Genomic DNA, 18,918 nt, shown 5'->3' on the forward strand with positions numbered 1-18,918 from the left:
TCACACATCAGCAATACTGTAAGAACACTATGTGGCCAGGCACAGGGGCTCACACTTATAATCCCAGCACTTTGGGAGGACAAGGTGGGAGGATTGCTTGAGCCCTGGGAGTTCAAGACCAGCCTGGGCAACATAGTAACACCCTGTCTGTACAGAAAATTTAAAAATAAAAAAAAAAAAACTGGATGGGCATGATGGCATATACTGTGGTTCCAGCTAATCTGGAGGTGGAGATGGGAAGAGAATCACTTAAGTTCAGGAATTTTGGGTGGCTGCAGTGAGCTGTGATCATGCCACTGCACTCCAGCTTGGGCAACAGAGCAAGACCCTATCTCCAAAAGAAAACTACTATTATTTGAATAATCCACCAGATTCAACTAAAAATTGGTCATGGTGTTTTAAAAGTACATATATACACATGTAAAGATTACTTTCAACTTTCGAAAAAATTAGCAGAACTTTAGAAAATCATTGTGTGTATGTGCATATGTGCATTGTTTGGGCTTGTCCCACCTTTAAGGAGAAAATATTTCAAGATCCTGGTGCTTACTTAAGAGGTTGATGTGTTTACTGTGGAAAGGACCTTGGAAGTCATCTCCTAATTCTGACTTTTTTTTTTTTTGGATGAAGAAAATGATGCCCAGATTGAAACAGGAGAGTGTAAGCCACAGCCACCAAGTGCCAGTGCCCAGGCTAAAACTTTTCTCCATTAACTCTGGAAATCCTGTTTCCTTTTTGTACCACTTATTGACAGTGTTTGGTAGTTATGAATTGAGTGAATTATCCCAAGGTTGGAGATAACTTGGTATTCACTTGTAAGTGGAGAAATACTAATAGGAAAATATTCTGGGAATTTGTTAAAGAAGTATGAGTGAACTTATCATCTTTAACCTTTGTTCAAATCACCTTTATCAAAGGGAGGACAGGGGATGTGTGGGCAAGATGCAAGAATACATTAAGCCCTTTCTTCCCTTTGTCATTCTCAAACTGGATTGATATGATAGGAGGAGAAATTTTATCAACTACAAAGAGTTGTGTCAATAAGTGTTTATGATACCTCTAAACTTAGGGCTTAAAACAACACAATCTGTGATCTTACAATTCTGTAGCTTAGATGTTCAACGTGGGTCTCATCTGGCTAAAATCAACGTGTTAGCAAAGCTGCATTTCTCTCTGAAGGTTCTTCGTAGGGGAGAATCCCCCTTGCTTTTTCTGACTTCTAAAGACTGACCACATTCCTTGACTTGTGGCCCCCTTTTTCCATCCTCAAAGCCTGTAACATAGCACCTCTGACCATTTTTTTCATAGTCAGTCTGTGTCTGGCCCCAGCTGGGAGAACTTCTCCAATTTGTAAGGACCCATGTGATTAGATATGACCCACCTGAATAACCTCACATACTCTTCTGATCTCAAAACCCTTAACTTAATCCTATCTGCAAAGCTCTTTTGTCATATACAGTAGCATATTCGTAGGTTTCAAGCATTAGGACATGGTCATTTTGGGGAGACCATTATGCTGCCTATTGCAGTGTTCCTCTGATAAATTTTCAGTGGTCTTCTAGACATAACAATCTTGGTCCTGGGAACATGCATGGTGGGGGCCTAAATAAGTCTGTTTTTTAAGAGGCCCTACCCTTTACATAGATTCTAATCTTGGGGTAAAGGAAAGTTTGAGATTTCACCCCACTTTTTTTTTTTTTTTGGTGCTGATATATATTTCCACTGTGGCAAAGATCGTTCTGATGTAACAACCACATTAAGCTCCTGGAGTATCTGGGGCATGTTTGCTGATTCCCAAGGAAGCTTGATCTTTTTTGATGGAGCACTTAAGCTGGTAAATTATTAGAAGCCGAGCTATAATTTTCCTTGGTATTGATCATTTTCATCTAATCTTTTATTTTTTTCATTTTTATTTATTTATTGATTTATTTTTTTGAGATGGAGTCTGGCTGTATCTTCCAGGTTGGAGTGCAATGGCACGATCTCGGCTCACTGCAACTTCCGCCTCCAGGGTTCAAGCAATTCTCCTGCCTCAGCCTCCAGAGTAGCTGGGACTACAGGCGTGTGCCACCGCGCCCGGCTAACTTTTTGTATTTTCAGTAGAGATAGGGTTTCACTATGTTGGCCAGGCTGATCTCAAACTCCTAACCTTGTCATCCACCTACCTCAGCCTCTCAAAGTGCTAGGATTACAGGCGTGAGCCACCACGCCTGGCCTGTCTAATCTTCTATTTAATGCATCTAGGCTCCTCCTTTCTTCCCTCATGGTTTCCTTTTTCCTACTTCCCTATCTCCTTTTCTTTCCTTCTTTTCATTTGCAGAGAAATGGTGTTAGAAATGAATGGGAGGAGTGAGCAAATAAAGATGAGGGAAAAACAGATGTGGTAAGGAGTATATGGATAAAAAAAAAGAGGCCAGGAGGAAAGGCTGTTCACCTCCCCCCCCATCCTAGTCTTGGGTAGTCTTACGTTTCCTGAGAATAGGTAGGTCAGAAGTTGCAGTAGAATCTTTCATGGAACACACAAAAGGGAATTAAGTAAGGAAACTTGTGACAGATGCTATGGGAAAGGACATGTTTGTTAAAGCAATAGGTTCTTCCTGAGTTAGAGAACAATTATGGTTCCCCAGTGGAAATGTTTATCTGATGCAATGAGAACCAGGTCAGACACAATTCAGAAATGAAATGGATAAAATTATTCTAAGATCTAGATGAGAGGAGAAATGAGGGATTGTGTTTTGATAGTCTTAAGGATGCACTTACATTTACATCCCCAAATTTCCTCTTCCATGAATCACTGTGCACTGTACATTGCCACGTTAATGCCGACTATGCCAATTAGATTAACTAATATTTGTCAAAAAAGAATATCCTATCCGGGCACATTGGCTCACGCCTGTAATCCCAGCACTTTGGGAGGCCGAGGCGGGTCACGATGAAACCCTGTCTCTACTAAAAATATAACAATTAGCTGGGCATGGTGGCAGGCGCCTGTAATCCCAGCTACTTGGGAGGCTGAGGCAGGAGACTCGCTTGAACCCACAAGGCGAAGGTTGCCATGAGCCAAGATCACGCCACTGTATTCCAGCCTGGCGACAGAGTGAAACTATATCTCCAAAAATAAAAATAAAAGGAATATCCTAACGAAGAGAGAAATGACAGAAATTTCTGAGATAATCTATTCATATTTCTTCATTAAATGAAAATGAAAATACATCTTAGAGTATTGGGGTATAAATTAAACTCAATAATATCAGTGAAAATGCTCTTTCAACTATAAAGTATTAGAGTTGAGAAACTTCTTTTTGTTTGACTATTCATTCTGCCATCTCACCTTAGCAGTAATTTCTTTTGCTTGGACAATAGAGAAAAGTTGGGTCAGTACTACTTTGGCAATAGTCATCAAGCTGGAAGAATCCCATGTGCAAGTCGAACTCAGTGGAAAAGGGCTGGGACTGGCTGCTCCTGCCCACTTCCTGTCATAGTCATGCCCACATTTGAACTTTGTTATTTCGGGGGTAATTACCTTGTGTAGTCGTAAATTTTAATCCAAGTCTCATGTGTGATTGTGGATGGATACAGTCTAAAGGGAGCATTTCTTTATTTCTCTGCTGCAGAGTGACTATGTCTGTAGTCAAAAGTTCTCAACCTATCTTAGGAATCTTTCCTTCACCAAAAACGCATGTGTGTGTGTGTGTGTACACTTATATACCATACACATACACGCTAGTATGCTTTAGTTAAAACTGAAGAATTCTGTAATACCTCTGAAAAATAATTTATTTTCCACATGCTGTCTCATAAATCTGTACTAAAATCAATTTTGAAAAATTAAGCTCCCCTTCTCTAACACGGTACTCTCTCTCTTTATTTGAATTGTTTCATACACTTCAATAGTTATTTCTAGTGTCGTTTCCTTTCATGATGACTTTATTCCAAGATAATTCAATTTTTGTTGCTACTGTGCCATCTTTATGCTTGTGGCTGTGTATGTGTGGTTATTGCTAGTTTAAAGGAAACTCTTGACTTTGCTCATATTCAAACACCTTACCAAATTCAGTTGTTAACAAACTTTTATATTAACAACCTTTTCAGGTTCTTCAGTGATTATTAGGCTACTGAAGTGTTTTTGTTGTTGTTTTATTTCGTTTTACTTCTATTGGAATTCGTGTTGCTGTTTATATTTTGCTAGAAAATCATGCATTTTGTCAAGATTGTCAACTGTGTTACTATGATATAGGCATGTTACTCACTTATAATTTTTAAAATATCTTTCTTGTCCATATTCATAGCTTCCTTTTGCTTTGTTTTTCCTTTTTCCTCCTTAGTGGAACTTTCCTAAGGGGTGTGTATGTGTGTGTGTACGGAGTTCGTTTTCTAACTCATTACTTTTAATGTTTAGCCTTATTATTTTATATGTCCTTCTTTGATTTAAGTTTATTTAGTTATTCATTTTTGTAGCATCTTACTCTGAATGTTCATTTATTTTTCTCTGTCTCTTCTGTTTACTGATAAAAAGCATTTAAATTTATAAAATGCCTCTCCTTGACTTTATCTACATGCCATTTGGATATATTTTAAAATTTATCATAAAGGTTTTATAATTCAGTCATTCTTCCACATAAGAATTATTTAGAAACTTATTTCCAAATTACTTTTACCAAAAATGTTATTTCATTTTTTTAATTTGAAAGAATTTAAGTCTTGAAATTTATTACTGACATGTAAATTCCTGACGGAGCATTATGAAACTTGTTTAGTTCATTGCTGAATTTGGTATTTTGTCAGCTGGGAACACTAAATACCCCCACTTAACTTGATATTTGTGAAGCTCAGAGTAGCATTGGGGTTCCTGTACACTTTGGCAATTGCCCCATGGCTAATTTGGCCAACTTCCAATTCCTCAGGGAGAGACAAAGAGTTGTCTCATTGCCACCTGCTATTAACTAAATGCTTAGGATTCAGTGTCCTAGAGGTGACTGGGAGACATGGGAATGGATTATTGTAGCAGCCTGTGGAACCTCCTTCCCTGGGGAATTTTGAGAACAGCAAAGAACCATCTGTCTGGGCTAGTTTTAGGAGCAGCCCTGCCTGAAGGCAGGTGCACGGATTAGATGACCTGTGAAGATTGTCATCCATCCCAGTGACTTCAATGGAAAGGATGCATTTGCTGAATTTGAAAAGAGTCCAGGAGGAACACTGATAGGTTTCGGGAGCATATGGTCAAGAGCCTGAGTGTATTGAGCACTTCTTGAAATTGGAGACACTCAGTGTCACCCCATGCCCTGAATTCCAGAATGCCATAATCTACACGTGAACCCAGCAGTCATTCACCCTTGAAAATTATATGCAGATGTGGTTCACATTGGAGTAGTTCACATCTTTGTTGATCATAAGCAGAATTCCTTTTTAACACGTAGTTCAACCAATCTATACCCAGAACATACTGTTGACCTTGATTCTTCTGGTTAAGCCAGATCTGCCTGTATAATACATCATTTACTGACCCACTGACCTGACCTTGAATTTTCTTACCTCATTTCTCAGTGGTTGTTCTGTTTCAGGCGATTAAATATCTTGATGAGTATTTCCGAAGAGCTCTCCTAATAATATCAACAATAGCTTTATTATAGTTACAACAGACAAAATACTAAATGAATTAGCCAGGTTAAGTCACATCTATTACGATCTAATTCTTACTAATTCTTACTGTATGTAGTGTAATAACGTTTTTCTTTTTTTTTTTGAGATGAAGTCTTACTCTTGTGCCCCAGGCTGGAGTGCAATGCGATTTCGGCTCACTGCAACCTCCACCTCCTGGGTTCAAGCGATTCTCCTGCCTCATCCTCCCGAGTAGCTGGGATTACAGGTGCCTGCCACCATGCCCAGCTAATTTTTTTTTATTTTTAGTAGAGACTGGGTTTCACCATGTTGTCCAGGCTGGTCTCAAACTCCTGACCTCAGGTGATCCACCTGCCTCGGCCCCACAAAGTGCTGGGATTACAGGCATGAGCCACCATGCCCAGCCTGTAATAACATAAAGTTACAGAGAAAGGGCAGTGTCCCCAAATATTTTCATGATGATACGTCAGACATTTGGAGTTTCAAACTAACACTGTGGTAATTATTGTGTGTCTAAACAAGTGACAAAGGGGCCAGACAGCAAAACTAGACATGGGAGAAGCCAACGGATCCACTGAGCTGTCCCAGCGGAGTTAGCGGGATTATGATTTACAAAAGACCTGTGTGGACAAGGTGTTTTGGAGGAGCAGAATGTAGGGAGTGGATTAATTAGAAGAATGAGACAGGACTAGCCATAAACTTCTCCTAGAAATTTAAACTATTTTAAAATTAAAGGTTGTGGTTCATCGAAAAAGTATGCTTTCAAAAAACACAGCCTCTTCATTGAAATGATATGCACAGTCCAGATAGACTGCAAAACTTAATGTTTAAAAACTAACAATGATTTAAAAACTTTATTGATCTGATCTGTACTGAGAACAGATTTTCTCTGTGCTTTGTAATAAAACATAAAGAACAGTCACAAAATAAATTATCAATAAATTTTAAAACAAAACTTTTAAAGTGTATGTAAATATATAATATTAAGAAAAAATAAGTAAGAATAAGGGTTAATATCCATATGAAAATTTTCATGCAAATGCAAATATCCCAACAGAGAAAGATGAGGAATGTCAATAATTCTTAAAAAGAGAAATACAAATGGATATTTAACTTAAAAAAATTTATTCACATTAGTATGAGAAGAAAATACAAATAACTGAAACCTAGTAAATCTAGTTTTTCACCTATGAAATTAGCAAAGATTTAGGAAAAGAAACTACTGTCATTTGCTGCTGGTAAGAATGTAAATTGGCCCAAAACTTTTAGAAAGTTATTTTACAGTATTCCTCAAGAACTTTAAACATCTTGTATCTCTCAATCCAGATAGATAGATGGATGGATGGATGGATGGATGGATGGATTTATCAGTAATAGATACATAGATGGATAGATAGATTGATAGATAAATAGACATCTATAGAGATATATATTTCTATATAAATATATACATATATTATCCTAAATAAATATATATTTGAACAAAATCTATTTATTAAAACGTTCACTAATGCAAAACTTATAATGGCAAATAGAAAGGGAATCTGCTGAACAAAACATTATCAATCCCAAGTAATGAGATATTGCCAAAACACTATATTTAAAGAACTTAAGTGATTTGGGGAAATATTATCTTGTGAGGAACAAATACATTAAATTTATATATTCAGTATTGCCAAATTTATATAAAAATGGGTAGAAAGTCTTTTTTAAGACACCTTAAAATATAAACAGAGTATTTCCCAATATCAGATTACATGTGATTTTATTTTCCCCCTAATTTTCCTTAATTTTCAAATTCTGTACAATGAACATGTGTTATTTTTGTAAGTATAAAAGACTTTTTTATAAAAAGAAATATATAGAACTAATTAGCCAAATAGGAATGTTTCTAAGAACTAGGGAAGAAAGAGTTGTGAATGGAGTAGTGAAGAGATCTTTGGATTGAAAGCTGGGCAATGTGGATACTAGCCCTGGCTCTGTCACTACGAAACAAAGAGACTTACTGAGGTTCTCTCTTCTGGCTCAAAGATTTTATGAGCCAGTAATTCATCAAAGAGCCCTTCCTAGTGTACCCATGGGCCTGTCAACCCTGGTAGACAGGTTGGTAGCCCAGATGAAATTTCCCGTGGATGAATTTTAGAACTCCTCCCCACTGATCACCCATTTTTGTTGTTGTTGTTGTGTTGTTGTTGTTGTTGTTTTACTCTTCTGGAAGAAAGGTAATTAACTGCTGACACCATCTCCCTTTCCCACTTGCCCTCTGCTGTGAGATGGAGGCAGCAAATATTCAGTATGTTATTTTTGGTCTTAAGTAGTTCTGGACTCAGATACCACTTCAGCACCAGGCTGAGTTTGGGCTGGCTTTGGCTATGGTTTGCCACTGACTGTATCAGCGATGGACTTTTGAAATGTTTAATAGCCTTAGGGAATGTGGCAGTGTCCCCTACATAGGTAACTGCAGAATCTCTAGACCACCGATTCCAACCCTGTGATTTAGATTGTAATTATAAGCATCACAGGATGCCCTGAGTTGAGAAAAATCTGTGCTGTTTAAATGGTCTACAGTACAACCTTTCCTTTCTCCTCTTTCTCAGCTCTATTCCGCTTAGGGTATGGCTTATTCCACTTAATCAACATGCTTTCATATGCTTTCTGCATTCCAGACATATATTGAAATATCTTGGTTGTTATAACCATCTTCCCCCACATACATCCCCTTTCTCTCTTCCCCCCTACATTTTTTTCTGTTACTTGTTATTTTTGGTACTGGTGTGCTTTTATTTGAGTAGGATCTTGGAATGCAATTGTCTTCTTAGCCCACCATCCCCTGGTCTGTCATTATTGAAGAATAAAATTCTGTAGCAAATGAGTCCCCAGAAGGGGTTTTTTTCAAATGATGATGATTGGTCATGTTGTGAATCTGTAGACTTGTTGGCAATAACAATAACAATAAACACAGTATTTATAGTGGATATGCTAAGTACATTCAAAGCTCTTCATATGCATAGTCTTGTATAATTTCCTCAGCAACTCTAATTTAATAGATACTATTGTCCATGTATAGATGAGGTAGTTTATACCCAGAAGGCTTAAACAAACCTGTAAGTAACAGGGTCAGATTTTAAAGGCAGATAATATAACTTCAGAAACCTTGTTCCTAATTGTTTAATGGAATATGGTTTAGAATTCTGTGTGGAGAATCTTACTCTACCCTAGTGGTAAACTTAAAGCTCTTTAATTTACTGTGGTTATATTATATATGTGCAATGGATCCCTATTGTCAAAGATAGTCCTTGGATAAAGTGTGGGCTGCTTTTAATCACAAATGTAAAAAGTCTCTTAGTTGCTACAACCAGCAACTAAGTGTCCTTTAACTCTTAACTTGGAACATTTAATTGGATCCCTGGTGCTATGTATATTTGACTTTTGTTGTGAAAGTTATATTCACTGTATTCCTTTATTTGACATCAGCAAGACATAATTTCTATAAACCAATTAATGATGCACCTTTCATCTCTTACTATGAGACTATTAGCTGGCATAAATATCAGACTCCTTGTGAAGGATGACTCGCTGTCTGATTGGTCTTTTAAAAAATACTTTAGGAAATAATGGCTTGCCCCTGCGTATACCAATTTGAAGTCTTTCTAATATCAGCCATTACCTGGGATCCACATGGAGTACATAGACAAATGATCATAGTTTCTACTGTAAACATGCCTCAAGATCTTGTAGGTGAGATTAGGCAATTATATAAATACCTATAGCACAAAATGAATTAACATGATTGCCTGAAAAGAATTAATCTCTGTAATAATTTGAAGAAGGAAGAAGTTATATATGCTTTGGGGGGTATAAAGAAAGGCTTTATAAACCACCCTATGAAAAATGGACCACAGTTTTAAACAGCCAATCCACAGAAGGGAAACACTGCAGTATTCACTGGAAAAGAAAAGGAAGGAAGGGAGTGACCAAGGGAAGAAAGAAGGAAGGAAAGGACTGAAATCTTGTTTGCCTTCTTGGAGAAGGCAGCATTTGAAATGGGCCTTCGATAACAAGGTGTGATTGTGGTTAGTGGAAATGAGTTGCATCCAGAATGCAGAAATAACTCAAGCAAAGGCATAGAGATTGGAAAATATGGGGCAGTTAGAAAACAAGTCCAGAGTATTTGCTGCTGCTTAGAAGATGTATAAGGGTTTTATTTCATAGTTTTATAATGGAGGGCTTTTAATTTCAAGTGATGGGTCAATATATAATTCCTTAGGAGATAAAATTCCAGGGAAAGGGAGGAAGGGTTATAAGATAAATCTAGAAACCTAACTCATAAAAATTAGTTCCCTTCCAGGGAGTTAGTTACTCCAAAAATATCCTTGATAAGCTAACTCTGCATGGATGCAACTGTGTTATCTGTGAGCTGGCAACAGACCAGAAATTGCAATTGTCTGTAGTTGCAGTCTTTGAGTTGCAGTCATTCTGTCTCTATCTACTGCTAAAAGCCAGAGTTTGGAAAGAGCCCTTATGCAAGCTTGATAGTGACACAATTTGACTGACAATAGTGCCATTTTATAATAATCTCTGAAAGTTACTTCCTTGGTCTACTGAATCTCATATTTTGTGAAGTTAAATGACCAGTGACTGTCATTCACTGGCCAGGATTGTCTTGAGTTTGTTGATACTAAGGTGTTATTTATAATGTGGCTTTTGTTTCCCAAGAATAATGTTCACAGAAATCATCAGTAGTGTTATCAATGTATATGGAAAGCCAGACTGTATCCCCTTATGTACTAACAGACTGTATGGCAAGAAGGGATCCTGGTTGTCAATATGAGAGCTACTGTTGATATCAACACAGACATCATAAAGTCATTTCCTCTGTTTCCCTCGTTTACTAAATGGTGCTTTTGCAGTAGGGACCATGTTGCCTAATGGGCTGTGAACTTTAATTTGTTCATAATAGTACCAATGAGGAAATGGATCTACCTGTGGACTTTAGAGTCTACTCTCTCTAACATTTTAGCACCACAAGAAGGTAGTGTGTTTTATCCTCTGATACATTCATATTCTCTATTGGAGCATACCTAGCCAAGACCAATATCCTACATCAATTTTAATAAAGAGAAATTACATTTAATTGTGTCTCTATCCTTTCACATTAATCCATTATGAATATTTTATCCCACAGTGTTAGAAAAATTACATTAACTTATTAGTGAAGAACATTCTTTCCTAAGAAGTGCTTTATACTTCAGAACCTCATAACTTACTTTAAATATTTCAGGCACAATAACTGGTAAGAAATGAAAAATCAGCCTGAACTCACAGGGTAAGGACCATTTAAAAGTCTTTTGTCTTCAGCTTGTGATCGTTCAGTTAAACTTATTTGATGTGCTCAGCAGGTTGTAAAATTCTTATCTTTCTGGAGTGATCCATAAGAGATGACTTCATAGTGAAACACATAAGTTTGATTCTTATGAGTTGCAAAATGATTTTGCACCAGGAAAGATAAAGAGTATGGGTTCTTTTTGTTTGTTTGTTTAACATCAGAAGTCAGGCATGAATTCTCATCTCTTGATAAAATGTAAAATCTCTTTGCTGATCCTCTGCCTATTCTCAGTTTCTATGACCATGCACAATTATTATTTTTAGCAAATAAGCAAATCTGAGGCAGAAACATGAATTTGATAAGATATCTGCAAATACCTTTCTGGAGGAGAAAATAAATTTAAAAAGCATCAGTGTGTTTCACTGGTATGCACCATCCCCCACTTCTCACAAGAAATTAAAACTAGTTTGTAATATCTTCAGAGAGAAAATGAGCAAAGGAAGCACAGTGTTTTCCTAAACATGCTATTTAAACTAAAACCATGACATTTATGGAAAAAAAAAAATACAGTAGACCCTTCTTTGATACATTTGGGTCCACTGAGGTAATCCTAGTTTCCTTTGAATTGGGGGGGAAGGGAGATTATGTAATTTAATTTTTAAACTTGTGTCTTTGTGTCTGTCCTTGTGCTGGTACTCCACTATCTTGATTGCTACAATTTTAGAGCAAATCTTGATATCAGGTGGTCTAAGTTCTCCAACTTGGTTCCTCTTTTCCAAAATTAGTTGGACTATTCTGCATCCTTTGCATTTCGATATAAATGTTAGATGTGGCTTGTCAATGTATAGCAATAAAGGATTGTGTTGTACATGTAAATCAAATTAGGGAGAACTGACACTTTAACAGTATTGTCTTTCAATGCATGAACATGGTATAACTCTCCCTTCAGTTTTTTTTTTTTTTTTTTTTAGTTCTCTCAGCAGTGTTTTTAATTATTATTGTAAAGGCCTTGCACATTTTATGGAACAAACACCTAAATGTAAAAGCTAATTCTATAAAACTTTTCCAAGAAAAGAAAAGAATTCTTACAACCTTAGATAGGCAAATATTTTTTTTTTTTTTTTTTTTTTTTTTGAGACGGAGTCTCGCTCTGTCTCCCGGGCTGGAGTGCAGTGGCCGGATCTCAGCTCATTGCAAGCTCCGCCTCCCGGGTTCACGCCATTCTCCTGCCTCAGCCTCCCGAGTAGCTGGGACTACAGGCGCCCGCCACCTCGCCCGGCTAGTTTTTTGTATTTTTAGTAGAGACGGGGTTTCACCGTGTTAGCCAGGATGGTCTCGATCTCCTGACCTCGTGATCCGCCCGTCTCGGCCTCCCATATTTCTTAAAGAGTGTACAAAGGCCGGGCGCGGTGGCTCAAGCCTGTAATCCCAGCACTTTGGGAGGCCGAGACGGGCGGATCACGAGGTCAGGAGATCGAGACCATCCTGGCTAACACGGTGAAACCCCGTCTCTACTAAAAAAATACAAAAAATTAGCCGGGCGAGATGGCGGGCGCCTGTAGTCCCAGCTACTCGGGAGGCTGAGGCGAGAGAATGGCGTAAACCCGGGAGGCGGAGCTTGCAGTGAGCTGAGATCCGGCCACTGCACTCCAGCCTGGGCGACAGAGCGAGACTCCGTCTCAAAAAAAAAAAAAAAAAAAAAAAGAGTGTACAAAAAACCCCACAAACCATAAAGTTAAAAATGATAAATTTGATTTTATTAAAACTCTAAAACTTGTTTTTTAAAAGACCCCATAACAAATGAAATAGCAAGCCCCATACAAGGAGAATATATGTGCAAAGTATTTGTATCTGACTAAGATTTTGTGCCAGAATATAGAAATAATTATTAAAACTCAAGAAGAAGACAAAGAATGCAATTTAAAAACAGGCAACATAATTGAAAATAGGCAATAGATTTGAACAGGTACTTCTCTAAGAAAATACACAACTAACCAATAAGCAAATGAAAAATGCTCAGTATCTTTAGTCATTAAAGAAACAAAATAAAACTCCGTGAGGTACTTCTATACATTGATGAGAGTGGCTAAGACTAACCATACCAAGAATGAGCTAAAAGACAGAGCAACTGAAATTCTCAGACACCACAGCTGAGGATGGAACATGGTATAGCCACTTTGGAAAACAGTTTGGTAGTGTCTTAAAAATAAAACGTGTTCAACATATGACCCAGCAATTCTCCTCCTTGATGTTGACCCAAGTGAAATGAAACCTTTCTTTTACACAAAGGCTTGTACACACATGTTCATAGCAACTATATTTATAATGGCCAAAAACTGGAAACAACCCAAATGTTCATTAACAGGTGAAAGGACAAATTTTGCTATATTTATACAATGAAAGATGACTCATCAGCAATAAAGAAATGATCTACTAATATGCACAAAAACATGAAAAACTTTTAAAAATATGATGCTGAACAAGGCCAGGCGTGGTGGCTCATGCCTGTAATCCCAGCACTTTGGGAGGCCGAGGCGGGTGGATCACGAGATCAAAACCATCCTGGCTAACACGGTGAAACCCCATCTCTACTAAAAATACAAAAAATTAGCCGGGTGTGGTGGGGGGGGCGCCTGTAGTCCCAGCTACTTGGGAGGCTGAGGCAGGAGAATGGCGTGAACCCGGGAGGCGGAGCTTGCAGTGAGCCGAGATTGTGCCACTGCACTCTAGCCTGGGTGACTGAGCAAGACTCCGTCTCAAAAAAAAAAAAAAACTATGATGCTGAACAAAAGGAACCAGAGCTACCCCCACCCCTAAAAAAGACTCCCTACATTGTAATCACATATTTCTTTTTTTTTTTTTTTTTGAGACGGAGTCTTGCTCTGCCACCCAGGCTGGAGTGCAGTGACCGGCTCTCAGCTCACTGCAAGCTCCGCCTCCCGGGTTCACGCCATTCTCCTGTCTCAGCCTCCCGAGTAGCTGGGACTACAGGCGCCCGCCTCGTCGCCCGGCTAGTTTTTTTTTTGTATTTTTTAGTAGAGACGGGGTTTCACCGTATTAGCCAGGATGGTCTCGATCTCCTGACCTCGTGATCCGCCCGTCTAGGCCTCCCAAAGTGCTGGGATTACAGGCTTGAGCCACCGCGCCCGGCCTGTAATCACATATTTACAAAATCCTAGAAAAGACAAAACTAATCTATACTGACGCAAAGCAGTCAGTAGTTTGCTGAGGCTAGAAGAGGGAAAGGATTGATTATAATGGGGACTGACAAAGAGGGAAGTTTTTGGGGTGATGGAAAGGTTCCAGATCCTGATAATGGTGGCAATTACAAGGGCTTGTAAATGTATTGAAATTCATCAAAGTGTACACTTAAAATGCTTTTATTTATTCTATTTAGAATATACCTCAATAAAGTTGGTTTTAATAAATAAACAAGAAAAAGTGTTTTTCACCCATTGGTTTGAAATTTGGCCAAGGCATATTTGAGTGAGGGCTGTCAGCCTTGTATTTGTTGCAAGTCACGGTGAGTATGCCATAATGGATCCTCTACAAGGTCCAGGTTGGGTTTCCTTAAAGGACAGCAAGAACTTGAAACAGTGTGAGTGCAGAGAACAGTGAAACAGTGTGTGTACATAGTGCTTTGATTTTTGTGCACTTTTTGTCCTAATATTTTAAAGTTTGCTTAACCATACCTAATAGAACATTTACCTTCTTTTCCTGAGTGAAGTATCTTTATGGAACTTTTCCAAAGCATTCTACTTAGATTTTATTTTAAGAAATTAAAACATTTTATTTGTATTAATTTACATAATAATTGGTTAACTCACATAATTACAATGACAAGATCATATACTAGGAGCAGATTTGGGATCAAATGCAGCTGACTCTAATAGCAGGTGTAGCAGGAGGCACACAGCTGAGGGAACATTTGAGACGAAATTGAGGCCAGGTTCCACTCCAGTTTGTGCTAGGGTTAAGCGTGTCCACCCAGAGGAAGAAACTCCTTAGGCCTAAAAGAGCAAAAGTGTACAGACAGACTCAAGAGTAGCAGAGTAGCCAGAAACACCAGCCAAGCCATAAACTCCAGTCTGAGTGTGTTAACAGATAAAATTAAGAGGGTAATCTAGGGAGTCTGTTGCTAAATGAAGGGCACATTAAGTCTCAACAGTATTCCTATGATCAATCAACCAACCAATGAAGCGTACAAGCAGAAGTGATGTGTCATGGAATTTCAGAGCCAGAAAGATCCTTAAAAAGGCAGTGTACTCCAACTTCCTCTGAAGCTTGTGTCCTACCTACAGAATTCCCAACCACTCTGCTTGAATGTCTCCAAAGAGGAAAAAATTTAGAAGAGAAAACATAAAGAAAATTAATCACAAGATACGCAATGAATAGGCAAGTGGTAAGAGGCCAGTTTTCCCATCCTCATTTACTCTAATTTTGATTCCTAGATTCTTGAGCCTCAGATATCTGCTTGCAATCTGGGCTCGTCAGTCTGGTTTGGTGCCTTCTCTCTCTTTAGAGTTTGATGATGTTTTAGGCTGTGAGGGGCATTGGCATTGTAATAGAAATTGGATGATGTCAAACTTCCTTTATCACACTTTCTCTCTCAATAATCTTTTTTGGTGAGTTTCATATTCTACTTATAGCTGCTAAAGCTCCTTATAACCATACGCACAAATATATATTTCCATATAGTCGTATACACTCACAAACATATATACACAGCTATTTACTTACACACGTGTACACAAAGGCATATATCCACACACTTATATGCACAATGAGAGATGCATAGTAAGAATTTTTCCGCCACCTCTAGTTTAACTGGAAGCTGTAGAAAATCTGAAGTTTATTACATTGATATCTGGGATCATCCACAAAATTTCCCAGAATGGGAATGTGGAAGCTGTTTCTTACTTTTCACTTTCTCCACATCCAATGTGTCCTCTTCCGCTGTGTATTTTGAAACAACTTTTGAATCTGTCCCCTCCCCCTAACTGCACTGCCGACTGCTGATATCATTTTTTGGAAACAAGTGTAACGAAAAGAGCGTATTCTTTAACATCGAGCAAACTAAGGTGCAAATTTTAGCTCTGCATGTATTCATTGTGTGATCTTGGGCAAGTTATTTAACTATTCTGAGCCTCCTTGTCTAAATGTGCAGATAGAAGAAGATAATGCCTACCTGATAGGTGGCATAGGAAAAGGTCAAAAACATTATTTTCTACTCCCATTGCTCCCCTTGCCTGAAATATTACAGTGGCCAAAACAACTGGCCTCCCAACCTCCTTTCGCCTCTTCAGTCTTTACATTATAGCTAGAGATTTTGCTAAAATGTATATATGGTCATCCCATTTTTTACTTGAAACTGACATTTTCTTGCCTATAAAATACATTTTCTGTTTCTTAGTCTCATGTAGGAAATCCTTTTTAGTCGGCCTTGGGCCCAGGACTCCAGTCAGATTTTCCTCCCATCCCTACCTGCCCTCTTGGTTCTGAATGTTCCACGCTTCATTCCTCTCTTTGTTAATTGGCTTTTCCTTTACTTAAAATGCTTTCCCCCTTCCTGCTTCTCTACTCAGGTAAACCGTTCTCGTATCCTTCATAACTTGAGTCTCCTTTCTCTTTTCTAAAGATTTTTCTTATCAGCATCCCTTCCCCAATTTGAGCCCATTTTCTAGAAAGAATTAATAGCTTTCTTATATGACTCTCAAGGTATTTCTGTGTGGTCCTCTAACAGCCTTCATTTATTTTATCTGGTAATTATAGATGTCCATTTGTTCTAGGGAAGGCAGGTGTCAGGTCTTACTCATCTTTATATTCCTGGTTTGACATACAGGGCCTGATGTCTAGTAAGCACTTGATATCTGTTTATTTTAATGTTTATGCCCTACATTATCTATCACAAGTATTAAACGTTGATGGGTGTTCTGTAAATGTTAAATTGAGTTAATTATTTTCAATCCTATAGGAAGTTACATAGTGATTCCTCTATTCATTTGTCAATTTTTGATAATCCTATATTAAGAGTTGCACTTAGAATGGGAGTTCCATGAGGGCAACAGCACTTCTGTCTTACTGCTCTGTCTGCCATGTTGGCCCGTAATTAACCACTCAGTAAGCCTTTTGTGAAAACAACCTTAATGAGTCTTCCACCGCGAGTCTTTTGAATATGAATGGATTTAAAGCTGATCCCTAATACATCTTTCAAACTTTAAGTCAGTAGCTTTTTTACACAAACTTTTTAAAGTTGATAAATCCCCCAGAAATTATTCTGAGGAAGCTGATGGGATAGAAATGAAACAGACTAAGGAGTTCTAGGCACTCACCGCTCCCCTTCATTCTCCTTCCTCTCTTGGTGGGGATCAATAGAGCAGGATCCTCAAAACCATGGAGTTCTTGGGAGCATCCTTTGAAAGCCTGTGATTCTGTTCCATACTCTAATTTCCAAAAGAGGGAACTGCGGCCCATAGTGGTTAAATGCCCTTTCCAAGGTTACACAGCTATACATGGTAGTGCCGACCCATGTCTTCTGACTATCATCCCATTGCACTTACAACTAGTCTACATGTTCCCCTTTTCCCATATTCCATACGTAGCATCTTACACATCTAAGTTTTTTCTTTAATAATGATCTTCTCTTTTCTTTAAGAGACACCATCACTCCCAGTTGTACCACTTGCACCAGGCTAAATTGTTCCTCAGCGTTTACCCCTTTCAGATATTTATAGACCATTATGGCACTCCCTGGTCACCTGTCAGCTTCCTAATATGTACACATATGGTTTCTTTAATCTTTCTCTACAGTCAGCTTCTCTAGTCCCTTAATCATTTGTACCATTCTCTCTCTAATGCCTATAAGGGAACTGTTTGAATATAGTCCATATGGGAAAAGTAACCTCAGCATGTTGTAACAGGGAGCAGAAAAACATGCTGAATAGATGAAAGGAACAATCTACAGGTTAATTAGTAGTATGGCCACAAATATGTGCACGGTTTTGTTTCAGAAATAAAGCAAGCTGTATTTGTTGTAACTATCTCTTCTTTGAACTTAACAGAATGCTGATAATGCCAAGCTGTGTTTACAGTCCAAATTTTTGCTAAAGACCTTCAACTTTGCACTCTCCCTGTGTGGTATCTCTTGCCCAAGACAGAACTTCAAATAAAATCACATAGGAGCCGATGCAAGAAACTGTTACTGAGCTTATCTGTTTTTAGGCAGTTTCTGTGGAAGTATATGGTTTCTGGGAGCTCCCTATAAGCCTTAGTAAGGGAAAGCTCTTGACTTATCTCACTTGTTATTAGGGATTTGGATATGTGTTTACTAAATATGATAATCTAAATATGGAAACTACATTGGTACAAGAGGAATCACCCAGAAATATACTCTACTGGCATAAATAAAACATAACCTATTGCCCAGTTTTCTCATTTGTTTCATTTTATAGCTTTTATAATGTGTCAATAAGTTTGAGGTCATGAAGGACTGCTCAGAAATCACCACAGAGTGGATTCTCCTTACCCTCAATCAGCCTTAATCAAAATTTAGTTTGTGTGTTTATCCTATAAAGTTTATCTCATAATAAAAACTGAAGACTAGGACGGTCCTTAGAAAAACATTTGATTCAGTGTATTTATTTTATAACAGAGAGTCACAGAGAGAAAATGTGGCCAGCCCAGGTACATGGCTTCCTAGACGATGTTCCATTTCCCAAAATTTTCATTGGTCCAGAAAGTGTCCCTTCATTCCCAACCAAATCCTTCCTATAATGCTTTCCATGCCTTTCTGCTGCTGCTCTCTCTGATGATCTCACAGGTCTATACGCTCTTACAAGTAGAAATGTGATTTCTTGCTGTGTTCTTATTATAAAGCATTGCCATGCAACCGAGAAGTTATGAGAGCCAGTGGATTTTATTAGAATGGAATTTAAACTTTTCTACTTTAAAACCCAATGATTCTGCTAATCTGC

The 18,918-nt window shown here is 38.1% G+C and overlaps 1 protein-coding gene and 1 long non-coding RNA gene across 10 annotated transcripts in view; one reads left to right on the forward strand and one right to left on the reverse strand.

Annotated features, from left to right (window-relative positions):
• Positions 1-5,601, reverse strand: part of LOC117084371 — a 36,292-nt gene extending 30,691 nt beyond the window's left edge. The window contains exon 1 of the long non-coding RNA XR_004437417.1: positions 5,533-5,601. This is a non-coding gene — a long non-coding RNA (uncharacterized LOC117084371). The remainder of the gene's footprint in view (positions 1-5,532) is intronic.
• LPP (LIM domain containing preferred translocation partner in lipoma) overlaps positions 1-18,918 on the forward strand; it is a 731,638-nt gene that overhangs the window by 587,131 nt on the left and 125,589 nt on the right. The window lies entirely within an intron of this gene.

Source organism: Trachypithecus francoisi, unplaced genomic scaffold, assembly GCF_009764315.1.
Source record: "Trachypithecus francoisi isolate TF-2019V2 unplaced genomic scaffold, Tfra_2.0 Lachesis_group0, whole genome shotgun sequence".
Lineage (NCBI taxonomy): Eukaryota > Metazoa > Chordata > Mammalia > Primates > Cercopithecidae > Trachypithecus > Trachypithecus francoisi.